Source organism: Castor canadensis, chromosome 3, assembly GCF_047511655.1.
Source record: "Castor canadensis chromosome 3, mCasCan1.hap1v2, whole genome shotgun sequence".
NCBI lineage: Eukaryota > Metazoa > Chordata > Mammalia > Rodentia > Castoridae > Castor > Castor canadensis.
The window spans coordinates 58,349,385-58,354,754 of record NC_133388.1 but is presented as its reverse complement, the minus strand read 5'-3'; the positions used below and the strand labels follow the sequence as shown (position 1 = coordinate 58,354,754).

Below are 5,370 nucleotides of genomic sequence, written 5' to 3'. Positions count from 1 at the left end.
TTATCATTTATTTTGTCTCCTTTCTTCAAATATAATGATTTTGAACCATTTTCTCTTGTTGTCCACAGAGACTACTTTTAGAGAAAATGTCTATTATTTATTTCAGTTTATGAGGAATCCATGGGCTTTGTCATAGAGATCATATCCTTCTAAACGGTGAATAATTGATCTGTTTTAACGCAATAAGCTACCAAAATTATTGTTCATTAAAAAAGAAATGTGCATTCTGGAAAAGTTATACCCTGTTAAAATAGGGTACACTTATAAATATTTGTCTCTGTTCTATGAATAAAACTATTTAGTTGTCAGAGTCATTAAAATAATTATGATGCACATTTTAGCTTTTAAGAGAGCATGATTAATTTAATCTTTTTCAGCTTTGTTCTCTGACTTTAAAAAGTAGTTTTGTCTTTATTATTCTTAAACGAGAGAGAAAACTCTCAATTATAGACTTAAAATAGGCAAAGGCGTTAACTTAAAAAGCAATAGCATTCTTCAGATTTCTGTTATGTTAAATAGATGTGGCTGAATATTAAAGTAAAACATAGACCTTAAACTCTAAAAGTGGTGTTTAAAATCATTGCCAATGTTTATGAGATTTTAAAATAAGTTAAAAGACAAAAAAGAAAAAAGTTGAATAGGACATTTTATAGTCATGAATAAAAAGCAGTTATTTGAGTTCAATTTTTAAAACATAAATATACATTCAAAGATTTTGAGTTTATTCATGTTGAAATAAAGTTAATGTTTTAAGTTTGTAATTCAAAAGCCAGAGTAGGTTTATATTTAGCCTCATAAAATGTTAGCATTATGAATTTGATCTAAAGGATGTATACTTGTTTCCTAATATTTATTTTGCTACTTGGAAATATTTCAATATAAAATGAAATCCATGCTCTGAGTTCATGCTGTATATCTATTTAAGAAGTAATGCTATTGCTGGGCTTGGGCTTGGTGACACACACCTGCCATCCCAGCTAGCAGGAGGCAGATCTGGAGAATTGTTGTCTAAGACCGGCTGGGCACAAAGGGCAAGAATCTGTCTGAAAAATAACTAAAGTAAAAAGGGTTGGAGGGTGTGATTCAAGGGATAAAGCCCTTGCCCACTAAGTGCAAGGCCCTGCGTTCAAAATTCCAGTACCACTAAAATAAATAGATAAATGAGTAAGGATAATGCTATTGATACATAACAACATCCTGTTCACACATTTGAATTTTTTCTTTTACACTGATTGATCATTTTGGACATTTATATAGGATAGATGGATCTCCACGTTTTTATAGTTATATAAATATGATCAAAGAGGTTTTATGTTTACATGAATACTATGTTTAACTTTATTAAATTATCTAAACTATAGGCTTTGAAAATTTATGTTTCTAAACAAAGTACCTATCTTACATGCATCACTTTTTTTCCTTTTGTGGTACTGGAGTTCTATCTAAGGGCTTTGTGCTTGGTAGGCAGTTGATCTCCACTTGAGCCACACTTCAAAGCTCCAGTGCACCTATTTTATGAGGCTTATGAGGACACACAAAAAATTTTTAGTGGATGAATAACTAAAACTTCTATTATTTCCTGAAATTAATGCATGGCATTTGCATATGGCTTCATATGTGTGAGAGGAGGGTCCTCAAGACCAACAATTGTGTAAAATATGCACGGTACTCACCATGGATGTGATTCATTACAGTGAAATGATACAAAGCAATGGCAGCAAAGGCAAAAGGTACACAGGGGGAGATCCAGAGGAAATCTGGCACAATTTACCAGCTTTCCCAGTGAAGTCACAGAAAGCTTAATTCCCCAATCTGCCAGGTTTTTTTTTGTTGTTGTTTGTTTTTGTTTTTGTTTTTTGTTTTTTGGGGCATGAGATCTTTATTTGGCTCATACCAGGAGTCCTGGGTCTTGAGGACATCTGTGAACTTTTTGATTTTCTTCTCCATGTTCTTTTCTGCTTGTTTCCGTAGTCTCATAAGCTGCTTTTTCTTCCTGTAATGGATTTTGGCCTTCTTCCTCTTCTCCTCCAGGGTGGCTGTCACTGCCTGGTACTTCCAGTCGACCTCATGAGCCAGGTGCCCCAAGTAGCAAACTTCCTTGTAGCCTTCAGAAGCAAGACCTTGAGGATGGCCAGGACCACTATGCGCTTTTCCTTGTCGTAGGCTGCCTGGCCTCTCTTGGTCTTGTGTGGCAGCATCCCTCACACAGTCTGCCAAAAGATGTGGCTGGGGGCCTGGAAGTGGTAAAGACCCCGGGAAGGGTTGGTATTCATTCACTTGCAGCCACCTGGGAAAGAAGCCCCAGTTGTCAGTTGTAACAACATATGTGAAGTATTATCTAAAAGGGAAGTTTTCCTGAGCCTGGAAGCCCAGGAATTTTAACAGGGGTTGTTCACATGATTTAGCATAGTCTCTAAAATTCTAGACCCCAAAAAGGAAAACAAATGTTCAGAAAAAAAGCAAGAAAAAAATTATAAAGTTCACTATTTGTACAGTTTAAGTATACAGGGTGAACCACTATTCCTGTTCAGCGAAGGTTAGTATCACTGTTGGAAGCTAGCCAACAGTTTCCAGCCAAGGGCCAATCTGGCAAGTAGTGTTTCCATAGATAGTTTTGGGCATGCTGTATTATGGAAATGAAAAAACAAGTGTCAGCATCTGTATTAAAAATGTTATAATGAGTATTGTTATGATTTTCTTTCATGGAAGAACGTTGAAAATCAGATACTACATTTAAAGTGCAGAGAGAAGATGTGTTGTATACTTCCCACTCCTTCCCTCCAAATTCATCATCCACTCTGCTCACTAATGATCTGCACCAACCAGTTCTCTTACGCCCTGGCTTCTACTTGGTTTTGACAATTGAGAAGAATAGCAAAAGACTGGATGACAATTGAGGAGTGATATATTAATATTACTTCAGATCTATAGGACTCCTGCCAGGGCCCTGACTAATATAGCCTCTTTGGGAGATTCTGGGGAACTTTTTTGAGAAGAACATGCAGAAGAACATCCTTTCTGCACGGGTGTTGGCACTTTTGTAAAATATGTCATACAGAGGGATTATAATTCACATTATCACTGGTGGTGGATGCGTTGTCATGTGGATGGAGAACAAACTATTCAGAGATCAAGTAGCTATGTAAGTCACTTTAGTGATAAAAATAACTATAAATATCATGGTTTCCTTTGATCGTGCTGGAGAGCATACAAAGAAAGAAGGAAAATTTAAAAGCTGTGAATTTCCAACTCAGAAAACAAATGGAAAAATTGGAAAACGTAGAAGATAGTTTTAAGAATTACCTCACCTCCTATCACAGTAGGGCATATTGACTGAAAATTGCACCATCTTGATTGTCAGAGGTTCAGAGTTGTTGCACTAAGTAAATTAAGGCAAGATGACTAGAAGGAAAAAACGTGGAGTCTTAGATTCATAGTCCATGGGGAATATCTTGGGCAACCTGGATGAGGCTAAACATTTTAACTCAAATTCTCCTGAAGCTGTCCTGCTCATAGAAGCAGCTGGCACCTACACTAACCATTTTAAAAACACCAGTCATCTTCTGTATATGCTTTTGATAATGACTCCTATGTCATTTGCCACATGTGGGGAATTACTCTTATCATTAGACATGGTATTTTGTCCAATTTATGCAATAAAACATAGATGGATAACTTCAACACCTACTTTAGTAGGAATTTATACTCCCAAAAAGTTATAAAAACTCCTGAATCTGTTTATGCAGGTATCTTGGAACCATGTGTGCAAGTGGATTCTAACTCTGTTAGACCAAGAGTGATGAGTTACAGAGTTGATCAGGTTGAAGTCAATCCCTGTAGTATAAATAGTACAGATTTGAATTTTCATAGGTTGACTTGAAAACCTGGGGATGGCATTAATATTCTGATAGTCTGGCTACTTGAAGCCTGAAACAATATGTGACATAGAGTGAGTGAAAACGGAACTCCTCTGATATCCTGTAGAACAGTGATTTTAAAGATTAATGGGAATTGGAATTAACCAAGTATATATTTTTTAAATGTAGTTCTTATTGAGTAGGCCTGGGGTGATGACTGGAATTCTGTATATCAAACAACATTCCCGGTGATCCTGATATTACAAGTGTTGACTTCATACTTTGCAAACAAGGTTTTAGACTGCCCCTGTATAGACAAATAAAAATTTTAAAACTAGAGACTTATTTCACCCTGTGCAAATAAGGAAAAATATTTCCCTCCCTCCTTTTTGGAAGACTTAGAAAAATTGTAATTATAAGTGGTTTCTCTTTTCTTTGAAATGCATAAAAATCCCTTTGAAAATCATCTAGGCCTTTGTCAGCTTTATGACCTAAGAACTCTTCCTCAAAGGCTTAGGAGTGATCTCTTTGAAATGTAAATATCAAAGAGGACAGAACCTCTATCTCTCCATTTTCGTGTGAAGATGGGAACTTCTTTGGTGGGCATCTTGTTCCAAGTTGAAAAACTCCATCTTGTCATAAAGATAGTTTATTTTTCCTTTAGTTAAAGCTAAGTATTAACTCAGATGGTTACTTCAACTACAAAGTAAATTTAGAATAAACTGCTTTTGACGAGTGGTGTTATCAAACCCTCTAAGTAAAAGGATTAGTTATGGTTCATCTTCAGAATATGTATGTAATGGATTGTACCTGCTTAGCTATATAAAAGTGTGAATTTCTGTCTTCACAATCTCTTAGTGAATTGCCTACAGTGTACATCACATTCCGGTTTGTTGCTTATTGGTAATATTGTTTGTGGTCTCAATTATCATTATTGAGAGAATTTTTGTTTGGGAGAAGATTTTGTTTTTCAATTAGATTTCCTTAACATTCCCTACCCCACAATCTATGCACAACCTATTGTTTGTACATTGACTGTCAGCAGAAATGACACAAAAAAGTATGCACATATGAATAAATAAAATAAAATAAAGAAATGTCATATAAATGGGAAAAAAAGGGATCTGGACAAGTGAAGGGTTTAGAATCTGAAATTATTTCAAATGCAACACCAGTGCTCCAGTTCAGAGAAACATTGTTTAGTGGCACAAAGACTTTATGAGCAGGAAGGAACAGGCAAGGTTAGCTAATGAAGAAGCCAGGTCAAGAGCCCAACTGGACACACCATGAAAAAACAGAGATGACAAGATATTATAGGTTGCAAGTTTGGGACACAGGCTTTCTAAATTCAATGCAGTTTCCACTGCTTGGAGTGACACTATTGCTACTCCCTTTGTTAAATATCCTAAAACAGATTGCTTCACCAATCATCAGGATAAAATTTGCAATGTCTGACATCCAAAGACAAGTTACCATGAATACAAAGCACTGGTAAAATATGACTTATAACTAG

The 5,370-nt window shown here is 35.8% G+C and overlaps 1 pseudogene; it reads right to left on the bottom strand.

The window, feature by feature from the left end:
• Positions 1 to 1,788: 1,788 nt before the first annotated feature.
• LOC109702303 (large ribosomal subunit protein uL13-like) lies at positions 1,789 to 2,273 on the bottom strand (annotated as a pseudogene).
• Positions 2,274 to 5,370: the final 3,097 nt, after the last annotated feature.